Genomic DNA, 17,407 nt, shown 5'->3' with positions numbered 1-17,407 from the left:
TCAGGAATCTTTAGCTAGATATGTAATACTACAGTTTTCTATGTCTATGGGTACTTTATCGAGTGGGACTTACTCTGTCGAGTAAGTAGCTTTTTACGCAAAACAGTAGTCTGCCTGTTGGGTACTCGATCGAGTAAGTGTGACACTCGATCGAGTAAGGGGTACTCAATCGAGTAAGTCACTTACTCGATCGAGTAAGTGTGTTATACGGGATTGTTAGCCGGGTTTTGTTAAAACGCGAGATTAATATAAAAGCTTCCGTCATTATTTTCTAAACACTTTGATCATTCTAAAAACCTTTCAAGTGGATATTATGAGTTAGGTTGTTCGCATCTCTCGCGTTATTAACAAATCCCAAGGCTAGGTTCGTCGGATTGTCTCGTTCGTTATACCGTTTTGATCGTCGTGTCAAGGGTAAGCTTCTAATATAATTTTTATACTGTTTTGTTAAGTTTGGTTAAACCCTAATTGAGTAGTTTTGGGGGATTTTGGAGTGTTATGATGTGCTGGTAGTAATCGTATGTATACATGTTATAGGAGGAGGATTCGTAGAGGAGAAGTTCTGATTAGATGCTAGACAGTCTCGTGTGATTGCTATTCCAGGTAGGGTTTCCCTACTCAGTATTGATTACATGGTTGTGTTGGTAATTGACTGTTGTTGTTGTATATCGTATTGGCTTTGGATTCTGATTTGGTGATTGTTGGTAGTGTAATATGATTATCGTATAACTGTCTATGGTTTGCGAGGTGCATCCTCGGCTGAGTGGAGTCACTTGCGGGAGTGGCTTCACGCCCTTGATTCACCCTCTGTGGAACCTGCCATAGGAGGGGATGTACACACTAAGGAACATGGGTTTATCGCTCGGATGAGATGAGCGGGGCTTAGGTGGGAACGACTGCGGTCCCCCACTGGCGGTGTGGAATACTTATTGCGATGAGTATTCTGGGAGGATTACACACTTTAGTGTGTAGTCAGGTGTGTGGTGATGTGACGGAGTTGGTGGATTGGATTGGTTTGTAATGTTGTTTTACTGCAGCTGTTTGTTTTGTGTAATCAGTACTCACCCCGTTTAATTGTTTTAAAAACTGTGGTGATCCATTCGGGGATGGTGAGCAGTTATTGAGCAGGTATGAGTTCATGCGCATGGGATAGCTGGGTTGAGTCACCACGAGCTGTCTTAGAAGTCTTCCGCTGTGTCGAACATTCTTTCATTTTGTTTAGTTGGTTTGACATTTTTGAGAACAGTTGTATTTTACATTATCAGTTTTGGTTGGACTTGTATCACGTTAAACTATTTATTAAAGTACATTTCTTTATGGTATATTTGATTATCATTGCCTCGGGTAACCGAGATGGTAGCACTTCCATGCCTTAAGTGGTCCTTGTAAGGCACTTGGAGTATGAGGGTGTTATAAAGTGGTATCAGAGCCACATCCGAGACATGAGTATCATGAAGACCGCATGGTATGATCTTTCCAATCTCCTTTTTCCACTTTATGTTAATGACTATGTGGCTTTATTTTGTTTGATGCGGTATGAACCAATGTGATTATAGGAGTCGCATTTAGATTATATGGCGTACTAGTTGATAGAAGCATTTGCATTAGGTTGTATAAATGTTAGTTGCATCATGGCATATAGTTGTATTATAGGAAATTTTTTGTGAAAACATCTATTTGGGAAACTTGACAAGTGTATATAGGCCCTTGTAGACACTTTTTCTTCTTGAGACTTTGCTTACTAGAATGCTTGTAAAACACCCTAGGATGTGTCATGGTAGTATCCTTTGACCCATGGATTAAGGCCTAGTCAAGAGTACCTTGTGGTGTGATAACTCCTTGGCTACCGTTTATTCCAAGGTGACCCTTGAAGCTATGCAACCATCTTCCATATTCTACCACATTTTGTCATCAAAAGGGAATAGGCACAAAAATCATCAAATTTGAGTTCAAGCAATGAAAAGAGAAAAAAAATAAAAGTTTGCAATTTGCATCAAAGAAGGGAGGAGTACAAAAATAAGAACTCCTATGCTTCAAATAAAAGGCACCCTCGTTACTAATTGGGGTGACTTTGAAAATGTTCAAAAGAAAATGCAAAAAGTTGAAAGTTGTCAAGTATTGAAATGCCAAACATCAAAAGCAATGGCAAAAAGAAAGTGTTCTCAAATGTCAAATGCCACAAGAAATTGGGGGGAAAAACAACAACAAAAGCAAACTCCCATATGAAACTCAAATACATATTGATCCCTTTTTCCATCGAATCCACTTTTGTGCATGGTAGAGAGGGGACGACCCTTCTTCTTGTCTAGGCAAGAAGGGGAATTCCGCGATCCTCCAGTGTTTCTAACATCATAAGGAGTCTACTCTTGATGAAAGCATTTAACAATTGAGGACAAAGGTACCATAGCTTGACACAACTTGGAGGTGATTTATTGGTATCCTTCTAGGCTTAGTCGTTTGAAGAAATCGTATCTATGATGGAATGTGTACCCTTAGATTGCTTCCCTTTTGGATAATTTCCGCCACTTAGATGAGGAAAGTGGCTATTCATTTTTGTAGATGCATCCATTACTTGCTTTTGCGTGCTTAATGCTTGGATGTATCGCCATTTTGGCAAGTCCCACCTTGCCTTGCAAGAAGGCATCCTACCTCATGGTTGTCTTGTTGTGAGTTGAAGAGCGGAGCGAGACCCGCTAATTGTCTCATATCGGCTATATTAGTAGGTTAGTTTAAATAAAGGTCCTAGTTGTAGTCATCTCTTTACTCGGGACGAGCAAAGGTTCGGTTTGGGGATGTTTGATGTGACTCATATTTGAGCACATTTAGTCCCCGAATTAACCTCGTTCCCATGCTTTATAGTGCATAATTGGGTCATTTACTATCTTTAGTTTCCCATTTTGCATATTCTTTGAGGTTTTGTCCCCTTGGTAGGAATGGAGTGCTAACCTTGCATTTACATGGCGAAATGGAGCTAAATTGATCGCATCTAATGACCAAGCATCAAAGAGAATACCAACACTAGAGGTCTAAGTAGATAATAAAGTGAAATGGGCAATGATGAAAGGATCCTTGCATCCCCGACACGATCCTTGCGGATTGTTGAGGAGCAAAAGAAGAAAAGCATACTGTCCCAGAATCCGAGCGGATCAGGCACGGTCCGGGCGTCTCTGAGCAGCAGAATCCGAGCATCTTGTGGCCAGGACGAGCGTCTTGCAGCAGCTTGAGCCGAGCATCTCACTCAGGATCCGAGCGGATCCTAAGGCAGAACAACCCGTGCCTCAGCACGGGACGGGCAGATCAGCACGTGACTAGCACGGAAATGCTCATTTCCTTCGAGAGGAGTATTTCCTCAACTTTTCTTAGGGTCTTAATAGTCATTTAAGCCCTTAGTAACCCTAATCTTTGTACCTAATATTTAGTATAAATACCTCATTGTACTACCTAGATTAGATCCATCTCTAATGCTCTCTTAATCACCTCTTAATTACTTCTTAATACTCTCTAATTAATCTTAATTTAGTTGTAATACAATTTCTGAATATTAATTATATCTTAATCTCTTCTTAATTTCTCTATTGTTCTTCATTTATTTTGGGTAATTAGAAGATTATTTGGGTTTATTTGGGAGATTGACAACCTTCCATCAATCATCAAGTACTTCTATTATTCTTTGCATTATTATTTTGGAATCTCCATAGGTATAATTCTCTTTACCCTTGCTTTAATTATTGTTAATTACTTTCATTTGTTCATCATGTTCAGCCTTGATAGTTTGATTGACAACCTTGTTAGCATGCTAAACTTGATAATGAGTGAGTAGTCTCCTAGCTAGGGTTAATGGCGAATTAGGGGAAACCAACATGGGGAATGATTCATGCTTAATCTAATATATTTTCATAATTTATTTGCTTGCTTGTTTTGATTTCAACTTATGCACATGTTATGTTTGATGAAATGCGAGCCTATGAATCCTTGCATTTTTTGATCCATCACCTATCTTTTCAATGAGGCTTGTAAGCTTATACACCAACTCGAGCCTCATTAGACCATGCATATAGTTGGATAGGAAGGATTAAGTCGACTTGTAGGTGTTGTACAATCTAATCGATTCGGCTCCGGGACCCAAACCTTCCTATGGATTATAAGCTTATACACCAACTCGATCCCATCACAACAATAAGTGCTTGCATATAATTGAGAACATGTTTGTATGATCAACTCCCATGAATCCCCTATGAACCCATGACACCCTAGTGCTTTTAATCAATTGTTTACATCTCCATTTATCTACCTTGCTTTGTTTTTTTTGATTTACTTTCATCTTGTTAATTAGTTTAGACCAATTTCATCTCAACTCAAATTGTGACACCCTAAGACACAACCATTTGCAGTTGAGAATCCTACATCAATACCCATCCCTTGGGATCTGACCTTTATTTACCTCTTTACTAAGAGTAGTTTGTAAAGTTATAAATATTGTTTTGGTTGGTAGCTTTTGACGACGAGTTTGAACCGAACCACGGAAATATGTGAGCGATCCTTCACATGTGTTAGATGGAGAGAACATCGAGTTGGATGAGTCCTTGTCTTAGTTTAAGGTGCCGAAACAGATTCTTGATCGCAAGGTTAGGAAAACTAGATATGGGGAAATGGTGTTTCTTAAGGTTCTTTGGTCTAACCATGAGGTTGAGGAGGCTACTTGGGAGGCGAAGGAGGCTATGAGGGAGCGGTATCCGTCTCTTTTTGATCAGGTATGTGTGGTTACGGGGACGTAACCATGTTTCTTTTAGGGGGTAGGAGACGGTCGCATAAAGTTTTTGTATGTTTTATGTTGGTTTTAGTACTGTTACTAGTTGTTTTGAGTCGGTTCGAGTGTTGTTTGGGAGTTGTGTTTTTGAGTCTTGTTTTGAGTTTTGGTTATGTTGTTGTGTCGGAGTGGAAAAAGTGTGTTTTATTTTGTCTATGGGTTGAACTTCGGGGACGAAGTTATTTTTAAGGAGGGAAGACTATAATACTACGATTTTCTATGTCTATGGGTACTCTATCGAGTGGGACTTACTCTGTCAAGTAAGTAGCTTTTTACACAAAACAGTAGTCTGCCTGTTGGGTACTCGATCGAGTAAGTATGACACTCGATCAAGTAAGTCACTTACTCGAACGAGGAAGTGTGTTATACGGGATTATTAGCCGGGTTTTGTTAATAACGCAAGATTAATATAAAAAGCTTCCGTTATTATTTCCTAAACACTTTTACCATTCTAAAAACCTTTCAAGTGGAGATTAAGAGTTACGTTGTTCGCATCTCTCGCGTTATTAGCAAATCCCAAGGCTAGGTTCGTCGGATTGTCTCGTTCGTTATACCGTTGTGATCGTCGTGTCAAGGGTAAGCTTCTAATATAATTTTTATACTGTTTTATTAAGTTTGGTTAAACCCTAATTGGGTAGTTTTGGGGGATTTGGGAGTGTTATGATGTGCTGGTAGTAATCGTATGTATACATGTTATAGGAGGAGGATTCGTAGAGGAGAAGTTCTGATTAGATGCTAGACGGTCTCGTGTGATTGCTATTCCAGGTAGGGTTCCCTACTTAGTATTGATTACATGGTTGTGTTGGTAATTGACTGTTGTTGTTGTATATCATATTGGCTTTGGATTCCTATTTGGTGATTGTTGGTAGTGTAATGTGATTATCGTATAACTGTCTGTGGTTTACGAGGTGCGTCCTCGGCTGAGTGGAGTCACTTGTGGGAGTGGCTTCACGCCCTTGATTTGCCCTCTGTGGAACCTGCCACAGGAGGGGATGTGCACACTAAGGAATATGGGTTTATTGCTCGGATGAGATGAGCGGGGCTTAGGTGGGAACGGTTGTGGTCCCCCACTGGCGGTGTGGGATACTTATTGCGATGAGTATTATGGCAGGATTACACACTTTAGTGTGTAGTCAGGTGTGTGGTGATGTGACAGAGTTGGTGGATTGGATTGGTTTGTAATGTTATTTTATTGTAGTTGTTTGTTTTGTGAATCAGTACTCACCCCGTTTAATTATTTTAAAAATTGTGGTGATCCATTCGGGGATGGTGAGCAGTTATTGAGCAGGTATGAGTTGATGCGCATGGGATAGCTGGGTTGAGTCACCACGAGCTGTCTTAGAAGTCTTCCGCTGTGTCGACCATTCTTTCATTTTGTTTAGTTGGTTTGACATTTTTGAGAACAGTTGTATTTTACATTATCAGTTTTGGTTGGACTTGTATCACGTTAAACTATTTATTAAAGTACATTTCTTTATGGTCTATTTGATTATCATTGCCTCGGGTAACCGAGATGGTAGCACTTCCATGCCTTAAGTGGTCCTGGTAAGGCACTTGGAGTATGAGGGTGGGTGTTACAAGACATCCCAAGTAAATGAGAGCTTTACCATCTCGGTTTCTCGAGGTAGTGAATAACAAAGTCCAACTCACCAAAGTACTTTAAATTAAAACTTAGCGATTACATGTTTGTTACAACTTAACCAAACTAAACTTAATCTAAAATAAGATACAACTCGCAGCGGAATTAAATAAGTGATTAAATAATCTATATGGTCTAGACTTCTAGGTAGACTAGCCATGTCCTCACGCATCCCACAGCTCCCAAGTCAGCTAATCTTTAGTACCTGTCAAATCTGCTCCCCATTATGGTTCATCACAGGTGTTCACGAATACACAGTCAACCACGAGGTTGAGTAGGAATAAACACTAACAACAAGAACATACGATAACAATCCACTTTCCATTCTCATAGCACTACTCCCTTAACAACGTGCTCCTTTTCATGACTTAACACACCTCCCTTAACAACGTGCTCACATTTTTTTGGTACCCCTCCCTTAAAAACGTACCGCCATTATGTAATAGTACCCCTCCCTCACAACGTATATATTACCATCACCCCAGAGTACAAACTCCCTCAACAACGTACATCTGACTGTAGCACAATTTATCACAATTTCCACATTCACAATCAACGATAACAATTAAATCACCTCATCACATTTATTATTAACTACCAACACTAGGTAATATAATTCTCCCTTCAAACAAATACGATAACATCAACCAGCACAATGAAATATAATTCTCCCTTCCAACAAATATAATAATATCAACGTATGAACAATTCACATATGATCAATTCCACTTTAATATAAATCATCCATTATACCAAACATTAACGAATAAAAGTTGAGTAGGATTTATCCCTATATGGCAAGCAATTCCAATTAAGCAGCTCAAGCGATCCAAATAATTAAAGTAACCGAACCCGATTATAATTTATTCACAAATCGTCACCTAATAAAAAATTATAATTCAATTATTTATTCGTTATTCAATTTATTATATTAATTTATTCAATTATAATTTAATTATATTAATTATTTCCCGTCCGAATTATTATTGCGTAAAAACCCGTCTTAAAAATCCGTATCAATATTAGACATGACCCAATAAAATAATAAGAGTCCCGTATAATACCAAACTTAGAACATGACAACTACCCTCCATACTTATACTCCCTATACCCTACAACCCGTGTAATGCCCAACCGACAACCACCATCTCCAACACCAGCCCCCCACTGAGAGCCACCTCTGCCAATGATCCAGCCACCACGACAACCCAACGATCTGCCCACCACCCCACCATAAACCACGACAACAACCCCCAAACAACAACACTAACACCATCAAACCTCCCTCAACTAACCCACGTAAAACCAACCAACCTAAAACCCACCATTCACTACCTTCAGCTCTACCATAACATACCACCACCTGCTGCCCAACCACTCTCCAAACACCAGCTACCACCGCCTCTAACAGCCACAACCTCACGCCCTAGAAACAACAACCACAAGCATCACCAATACTGAAAACCCGACAAATACAAACTCACGGTTTACTTACGACCACCACCACCACTACATGTAACCATCAGCAACCCAGCCACAACCATCAACCCAGCCACGACCAGCCACCATGCCCCAGCTACCTTGCCCATTTCATGACACCTACAAAACCACTCACACAACACAACCTGTGTAACTCTCGGGTTTCTACCACCTAACATCGCCACAACCACCAGTGACCACCACCATGGTCTCCCTTGATCCACGGTGGTCCCACCACTAGCCACGACCCCTCACGACAACCCATGACCACCAAACGCGACACAAGACCCGTATAAACAACACTACACGCAATAACCACCACAACTGCCAACCACCGTACCAACCACCACCTGCAACCACCTAGATACCACCACTAAGATTGCCCCCTGCCAACAAGACCAACCACCCAAGTCCCAAAACCATATGACAACCACACAAGGCACAAGCTCCATCTTACCTGCTCACAACATCCCCCGTTTAAACGCCCAATCGCCACCCGCGGTGGTCAATAGTGGTCAAGGCCGGTCTTACTAGAGTCACGGCGGTCAAGGGTAACTACTAAGGTCATCGGCACTATTCACGGTGGTCAATATGGTGTATAAACGTTAACTTAATATATTAAGACGATATAAACATAAATTACGATGATCTTTACCTTTTATCGCTAATTGCTCCTTCCGTCTCTTAAATCTCCTTCTTCTTTATTTGTGATTTATTTTTCAGATATCATGGTATTTATAGTCTAAGCTTAGAGAGTACATGAGGTCAATTAGGAAACTATTGCCTTATTCCGATTATTATTAGGAATTACCATATTATTATTACACTTATTATTTTATTATTAAATCGCGCTTCAAACCCCAACCAATACTCATACTAGTCCTAATATAATCAGCCCATATCTCCCCAAGCCTTATTACAAGCTAAGCCCAATTCCCGACTTACTTACTTATTATTTAATTAACGTCTTATTTGCAATTAATATTATAAATGCCATTAATTAATTATTTAAATTACATAAATTATTCTCATAAATTATTATTCAATTATGGAGTATTACAGTCTTCCCCCCTTAAAATGAAGTTCGTCCCGAAGTTCGCCCATACATACTATAACAACATCTATAAACATCCACACAACTGGGCACCATCCAACTTATGATAACACAATTATCCATTTACAATTATCAATTTCATCAATCTTTTCACAAGATGTCACAATAATAAATCAAAACATTTGTAGTATCACAGTAGTAATAGGGTTTGTCATACTGTTTGTAATAGGTGGTAATAGTGATTGTTTGTCGTCATACGGTCATATGCGGTGTTGTTGTGGATTGCTAAAGGTAGGTTTTCCTACTCAGTATTGTTGATTGTTTAGTATGTCGGTTGTGTTGTCTAGTTGGTTTTGGTATTGTTGATGGTGTAAATTGGTTGTTGTTAATTGTCTGTGGTTCGCGAGGTACGCCCTCGGCTGAGTGGAGTCACTTGCGGGAGTGGCTCCACGCCCTTGATTTACCCCTTGTGGAACCCGCCACAAGAGGGGATATGCACCTTCAGGAACATGGGTTTTCGCTCGGTAAAGATGAGCGGGGCTTAGGTGGGAACGGCTGTGGTCCCCCATTGGCAGTGTGGAATATCGGTTACGACAGATATTCTGGCAGGACTTGACCTTCGGGTAGTCAAAGGAGTGATGAGTGATTGGAAGTGGTGTTGGGTTTGTGTATGCTGTAACTAATCTTTTGTGTTGTTCTTCAGTTACTAACCTTGTGTGGTGTCTGCCGTCCATTATAGTGAGCAGTAAGTCTTAGTTGGTGTTGATATGTGGAGCTTAGCGGGGTGCTTTGGAGGGACGAGTCTATCGCAAGTCATGGCATGGATAGTATCACGTAGTTGGTAGTTTGATATCAGTTGTACCTTTCCTTTACTGAGATAACTTGTAATAAACTTAATTGTTCGTTTATTGACGTTTGATATATACTATCCCTCGGGCAACCGAGATGGTAACGCCCTTATCTGCTGGGGAAGGTCTTGTTAAGGCTTCTTGGTAGATGGGGGTGTTACAAATTGGTATCAGAGCGACGATTTTGGAACCCGTAACTCTAGATACGTCATTTCTGCACCTCCAAGCAAACACCCGGTGATGATTGGGCCGCATGTTTGGTACGCAGAACGATTTATGACAGTTTGTAAGTTTATCGTCAAGTGATAGCTCAAATACTTGTGTCTACCCTTTGGTTGTCATCTACGCGCCGATACGGTCGTTTTGACAGTAATTAGAGTTCATTTGGAGTCCGGGTAAAAAACCGCTTCATTTTCTAATAAACCATTTTAAAATGTCGAGTCGGAATGTTCTAGAATGTTCCAGATATTTATTCCATAAAATCAATTTTTCATATTTTGGCAAAATATATCCCGAAAATTTTATGATAAAGAATAAGGAAGTCGAGATCTACCGCAATTCCCTAAAAGAAACGCGGAAAATCTTTCTTCCGCAGGAGGAAACCTCCGGGGAAAGGACGCAGCACCTGCTGCGCCTCTTCGAAGGATCGCAGCGGCTGTTGCGCCTCTTCCCCAGCTCTTTCCTGCATATTTTCAAATCTTTTCGAGATTTGTTTCCAAAGTTTTACCTTAACCCTAATTCCTCCGTGTGATTAGTATAAATAGGGACCTTCGTTCCTCATATTTCTCACGCGAGTGTCCGCCCTTCTCTTCTACCTTTGCATTCTAAGACCGTGCTCTAAGCTTATTGACGTCTACGTGCTTGATCAAATCGACCACGTAAGCTCGGATCCTTCTGAGTACCAGTCACGTTGCATGACCGACCAATTTGACGAACTCCATCTCAATTAATCAATCAATTTAATCTAAATCCTCTTACGAAGGCACTTTCTTCATACATTCGAGTCGAGCAATCACTAAAACGTTAACTTAGTTAATCTCGTTTCGTCAAACATGTAAGTCTGAGGGTGTAAATCCCAATTTTTAATATTGTATTTTATTTTTGTACTAATTAATATAAGATTTACGTCAGAAATATGCTTAAAACCGATTTCTAAAACCCCTTTATTAACCTATTTTTACGGATTAGCAGAAGACAGACGTCGAGAAGAAACGCAGCAACTGCTGCGCCTCTTCGAAGAGTCGCAGCATCTGCTGCGCCTCTTCCTGAGGCTGCCACAGTTCCTGCCTTTCTTCTTCTTCCTTTGTTCTTTGTTAATTCATCTCTTTTATCCCGTCTTTTCGTCTTTTCTTCTTATTTCATCCGTATAACAATTTTAATTCATAATTCCTAATAATTTATCAAGTTAAATCCCGACTTAAATCCCTAACAATCAATGTTCGCGGGTTTTCGTCAATCAAATCAAACCCGGATTTTTAGAGATTCGATTTGTTCATATCAAGTCTCTGGAATTCGACTTTTGTATATGTTTCTATCAGTTTATCGCGTTTGTCTAATTTGTTAAATAACCTTAATCAATTTGTAATCAATTAATCCTAATTTATTTGTAATTAATCCGTTTTTAATCCATTTTAATTCGTCTTTACCGTTTTTTATCACCAAATTCACATGTAAATAACCTGTTAAATCACTTTCACTTGAGTCAAATATCCGTGATCAATCATTAAAATCACCAACGAACATTAACAATTGGCAGTTCTGGCTTCACAGCCAGAGCTCACCTCAGGAACAGACGCAGTGACCACTGTGCCTCTTCCAAGAGACGCAGCATTGCTGCGCCTGTTCCGGGTTGAGTTCTGTCTCCGAACTTCCGTTCTTGCCTTGACCTATTTCGTTTAGTTTACGTATTAATCGATTATTATTCGTATTATCGCTCTTAATCTGTTAATTTTATAACCTAGTGTATTTTCTCCCATTTTTCTCAAATTATCCGTCTTAAATGTATTTTTGACGTAAATCAGTTAACCAATTGTAACTCATTGTAATTTCATTTATTGTAATTATTTTATTTATCGTATTTATTTATCATGGATGATTTATTTACTTGTTCTCACATGTAATTAATCTAAATCCTAATTCGACATAATTGTATGCGTAATTATTTGTTCACCGACTTAGTTAATTCTCACATGCTAGGTTTAAAACGTTGTTTGTTGCATTGCATGCATATAATCGACAACATATCAAATATGGACGATTTCCCTAATCATTAGTAGAGGCCGCTATCGAGGCAGGCGGGATTAGGTGTTTAGTAAAAGGACTTCCTAATACGTACCCTCACCCCTTACTCCAGATCTCTGTGAACATCCGTGTTCATTAACATCCACGAGAGTCATTCTAGACATAAAATGCTAAGGGTAACGAGTTCTTAGTGTCTATGTCATTACTTTGTGTCTTGACATGACATGAGGTATTCGAACGGTTCCAATTTTCCATAAAAAATGGTGGCGACTCCACAAATGCAAACGCTTGTTTCCCAAGCGACCCCCGTGGGCCCCTGTTGTCCACAGTATGGCGACTCCGCTGGGAAGTAATACACTTACGTGTTGCCAAGGGTGAAACTTGAACAAGGTTAGGGAATAGTTTATATAAGACAGTTATCGGTTTTCATTACTCGATCTTCTTAGATCGTTTTATTCGGCCTTCCTAGGCCCAACCCAACCCATTCGACCAATCGTCCCGTCTGGACGGTCCAAATTTTTATCTTGGCCTAAGGATGGATAGCGATTGACGTCAACCATACCATGATGCTTACTCATCTTTGTATCAAGGGCTTTCACTACTCGAGGAAATGGACTAGGAACCGGCCTTACTCATGTTCGGCGCGGACCTCTCCACAGACCAGGGTTTGATTGCTCGGTATGACAACCCACCTTTTAAGCCAAAACCCTTCTAAATACACTCAACATACCGTTATAATGCCTGTATAAATGCTTGTACCATACGTGATCACCATTTCGTAAACGAAACTATGACGAATTTTGTAAAATCAAAACCTTTTAAAATGTAAACCTTTTTTCGAAAATGGTCCAAATTAGCGCAAAATGAGTCGAAACTCTGTCCAAATCTCCAGTCAAAATTCGGGCCTCAAAACTCATTTCCAAACCTCACTTCGAGTCAACACTCCTACAACTACACTACAGTTGTTAGGACAAACATTTCCAAACTTTGTCATTTTCAAATCACACTTAACACAAGTGGCACACTCCCACTTCACGAGTGGAGTCTTTTCCTTGAGTAAGTGTGCTAGAATGGTCGATCGTGTTTTGATTCATCATCGATCTCTTATCCAGTTTCGAAGATGCCTGAAACTAGTACCACAAGTGCCAGCGCTCAACTCCCAAATGGTAATGATCAAATCCTAGCTACGCTCGCTCGTCTCCAAACAAGCCAAGACCAAGCCTATGATTGCCTCAATGCTATCGAAGGCCGAATTTTTGCTGTCGAAACTAGACTCCCTCCTGCAGAAGATGATATTCTTAGCGAAGTTGTGCATGATAATCTTCCACCCTTTATTGGGCCACAAGAAATTAACCCTCTAGTAGGTCTTACCGAAGCTGAAAAGCGACTCCAATACTTAGAGGAACAACTAATGTACCTTAAGGGAGATGACATCTACAGGGAAAATAATCGCAAGTATGAGGCTGTGAATGCTCAATTGCCAACCAACTTCAACATGACTGACATCCTAAAGTTGAAGGGACATGAAAACCCTTTGAATCACATTCGTGCATTCAAAGACTACATGTCTATCAAGGGCATCAAACACGAGATGTTCTTAAGGATCTTTCCTTCATCTCTCGACACCATTCCCAAGCAATGGTTCTACTCTTTGGAGCATAAGAAGATTGCCACCTGGGACGACGCCGCAATTGAATTCACTAAACAATACGCGGATAATGCTGAAATCCAAGTCAACATGCGCACTCTAGAGGTTCGTACCCAAAATGAAACAGAAGGCTTCACCGACTTCCTAAGTAGGTGGAGGAAGACTAACACACAATTAGTTGAACGTCCAGATGAAGCAACCCTTGTGGAGAAATTTGTGGATAACTTGAGACCTATTTATGCAAACCACTTGAGGTACCAAAACATAAAAACCTTCAAAGATCTAACTGTGCTAGGGACAAGAATCGAAGATGACATCCGTAAGGGGCTCTTGTCCAAAACGGTAGGTCATGGATATCAAGGCACAACGAGTCGTTCTTATGGCTCTACTAGCAAGACTGATGAGGTTAACCTTCTCGAATCATCAAAGAAGAATAACGCGTAAAGGAAGTTCATAAACATTAGCGATACCTACTCCAATGCTCTGAAAAGATTGATGAAACAAGGTAAACTCCAACCCATAGGACCTACACCTGACCCAGAAAAGAAGTCTAAGTTTTGGGACGAAAATGCATACTGTGAATATCATAGAGGTAAAGGGCATGATATAGAGAAATGCTTCAAGCTAAAACATGTCCTTCAGGACATGATCGAAGATGGTCATTTACCTATACCTCCTGGAGGTAAGCCAAACAATACTGAGAATCCTCTTGGAGTTCTGATGATTTCAGATGAAGAATCCACCTTGGATTGTTCACACCTTATTTCTCCAATCGAAGACGAAATTCATGCATTAGAAAGTGAGGGGAGTTACTCCAATATTTCTCCTACTGTCATCGATTTTATTGCATGGGCAAAGAGTGTGAGTAGACAAGTTTCAGAACTGGAAAATGTAGTAGCATCCCTCCACAATCCAAGCACCATACCCAAGGAGACTGTGCCACTAAATCTGTCTCAAAATTCTACAATGCAAGAGGTAGTCGCCGTAGACCAAATAATCAGTTTAGAAGCTGAGATCATAATATTGAGAGAGCTTACTAATGTCAACGGAATATGGGCCGATGACGATGAAGATGAATACCTCAATGAACACTATCTCGTCAAGGTTAGTGAGGATATAGTCAAAGCTAGCGAAGATTAAGATATAGATCACCTTACTCGCTCAGGGCGTCCATATCAAAATGTTTCTCAAAACAATCCTATAACTAATGGTGCAGTTACTAACACCAATGTCATCACACCAAATGATGGCGAAGACACATCTACTGCAAGCCTTGGCTAAATTAAATGTGGCACATAACTCTACGCCTGACGACGTAGTCAACTTGGTCTTCCAAGATTCAACTAAGCTAAGTAACCCAGTTACTTTCTCATATGAGAATTTGCCTCCCTTCGGCGCCAGTCACAACCTAGCTCTATACATTACCGTCATATGCTTAAAGAAAAACGTGCCAATGACATTGGTAGATGATGGCTCTGTAGTCAATGTCATACCATTGAAAATAGCATACAAATTGGGCATAAAAGAATCATATTGGACTCCTACAAGCCAAGGTGTTCGAGCATACGATGGAACACGGCGTAAAGTGGCAGGGCTAGTCAACCTCACCATAGCCACAGGGTCGATCGAGCGAAAGGTTAATTTTCAAATAGTGGATATCGAGGCATCATTCAACATACTTCTGGGTAGACCCTGGATTCACGCGTCCAAAGTAGTAACATCCACCTTGCACCAGAAAATCAAAATCCCACTGATACGTGCATTTTATATAGTCTTTTTAAGCCTCTTTATGCACGTATTTCTATGCTATTCTCGTAGTTTTATGCTACGAAATGCCCCGAATATTCTACTTTGGTTTGTTTTGCTTTATTTGCAGGAATGAACCCGAAAGTGGTGGAATCAATCCTTTTATCGTCCACTTTGCTTGCATTTAGAGGATGATTGGATTTGGAGCGGGAAATACTGTTGTTACGGGATGCGTGAAGTGATTTCGGAAGCTAAATCACCAAGTCAATGCTGAAATTAACGAAACAAGTAGCCGACTGAGTCAAAGTCACTCGATCGAAGGTTTCTATTATCGATCGAGTAGTTTTTGAATAGCAGAAGAGTTCGATCGAGTAACATCCATCTTCGATCGAATTGCGCATAATTGGAGTTCCTCGATCGAGTAGGTTTTCTACTCGATCGAGAGGTTTTGCTATGATTCTTTTCGATCGAGCAGTTTAAAATGGCTCGATCGAGTAGTTATCTATTGGGCTCGGGCTTTTTCAGTTTTATTTCGTTTTTAGGTCAAATAATTGTCTTTCCTATAAATAGGAAAGACGACATACGACTTAAGGGAGCACTTTACTTCACAATATACGTTACTTTTCTCCCTTTCTCAATAGAACATTGTTTTTCTCTCTATTTTCCGGATCTTATTCTGTAACTTTCTCTTTCCCTTACTCTCTTTATTTAATGCTTATTATTCTTCTATCCCTTGTTCTTGCTCTTTTCTTTTTTATGTCTAGCTAAATCTCTTGCTAGGATTTAGGGGAGTCAATGGATTGTTGTTAATTGCTAATTAGGTTACGGATCTTTCGCTGTCGTTATGTCTGTGTTGTTAATCACTGCTATTAACTGTAATCAGCTATTTGAATCGATGCACTTAGCTAATTAATCTTGGTAAGCCTTAACCTAGACCGGAAGGTTGGAAGGGGTGAGACCCGTAGTGAACAATAGAATGCTTTAGTGAGGGCGGAAGCTAAGCTAATAGTGTTTTAGGGCGAATTGAGACCGGAAGGAGATATTCGTTGCCCCTTAGACTGACACATGCGACCGATCTGCGACCTTAGCTGCAATTAACTATCATTCATTGATAACTCGACAATCCTAGTTTTCTCTCTCTTGTTAATCCCTCTTATCTTTAATTCTCTTCCTTTAATTTTGATTAGTTTAGTTCAAACAATTAAAACCCCCATCGTGTGACCATAGACAGACCGAATTGACAAGTAGATAGTGACCGCCTCCCTGTGGAGATCGACCCTACTTACCGCTGACTTCTGTTTGTAGTACTTAGGTATTTATTTTTGGTACCTAACGACGGTATCACCCACTAGATGGCAAAGTAGTGACGATCACTTCGTCACCTATCAGGGCAGTAATAGAGAAGATGTTAAGCAACCAAGTAGTCACGGATCCAATATTTGAGCTTGGGGCTTTCATAGCATAAATCTTGTAGAGAGTGAACTGGCATCTCTATACTTCAATCCATACTCCAATTTAGTGGTCAACCACATACTCAAGTCTCAGGGATACTTCCAGGGAATGCCTTTAAATCCTGCCAAGAAGAATACCTTTGCACCTTACAAAGAAGGAAACTCTCAAAGGATACCTTTAGGATTGGGATACAAACCCACGAAAGAAGAAGTGTTGGAAATGCTCACTAAGTTTCAGAATCGTAAGAACCATTGAATCCAAATGCGGTCTTACCTCCCTACCCTAAATGGATATTTCGTCAGAGAAGGGAGTCAAGAATCCTTCCTCGGGTTTCCCAAACCTTGGCATTACACAACTAGCCGGAATCAAGGTCTTACACGATTGCTACTTCATTCCTCCAGAAACGGTTCCTACCGTCAAAACTCGTCAAACACCTTGTTTAGATGAACAGGCCGTCAGTCTTCTGTTTGGGGAGGACCGATTTGTTAGAGCC

At 40.2% G+C, this 17,407-nt stretch overlaps 1 long non-coding RNA gene across 1 annotated transcript in view; it reads right to left on the bottom strand.

The window, feature by feature from the left end:
• Window positions 1-6,625: 6,625 nt before the first annotated feature.
• LOC141611717 (uncharacterized) overlaps window positions 6,626-17,407 on the bottom strand; it is a 176,436-nt gene continuing 165,654 nt past the window's right edge. Inside the window, exon 4 of the long non-coding RNA XR_012528711.1 lies at window positions 6,626-6,660. This is a non-coding gene — a long non-coding RNA (uncharacterized LOC141611717). The remainder of the gene's footprint in view (window positions 6,661-17,407) is intronic.

The sequence above is a fragment of the Silene latifolia genome, chromosome 11 (genome assembly GCF_048544455.1).
Source record: "Silene latifolia isolate original U9 population chromosome 11, ASM4854445v1, whole genome shotgun sequence".
NCBI lineage: Eukaryota > Viridiplantae > Streptophyta > Magnoliopsida > Caryophyllales > Caryophyllaceae > Silene > Silene latifolia.
The sequence above is the reverse complement of the archived record's forward strand: the minus strand, read 5'-3'. Positions and strand labels throughout refer to the sequence as shown.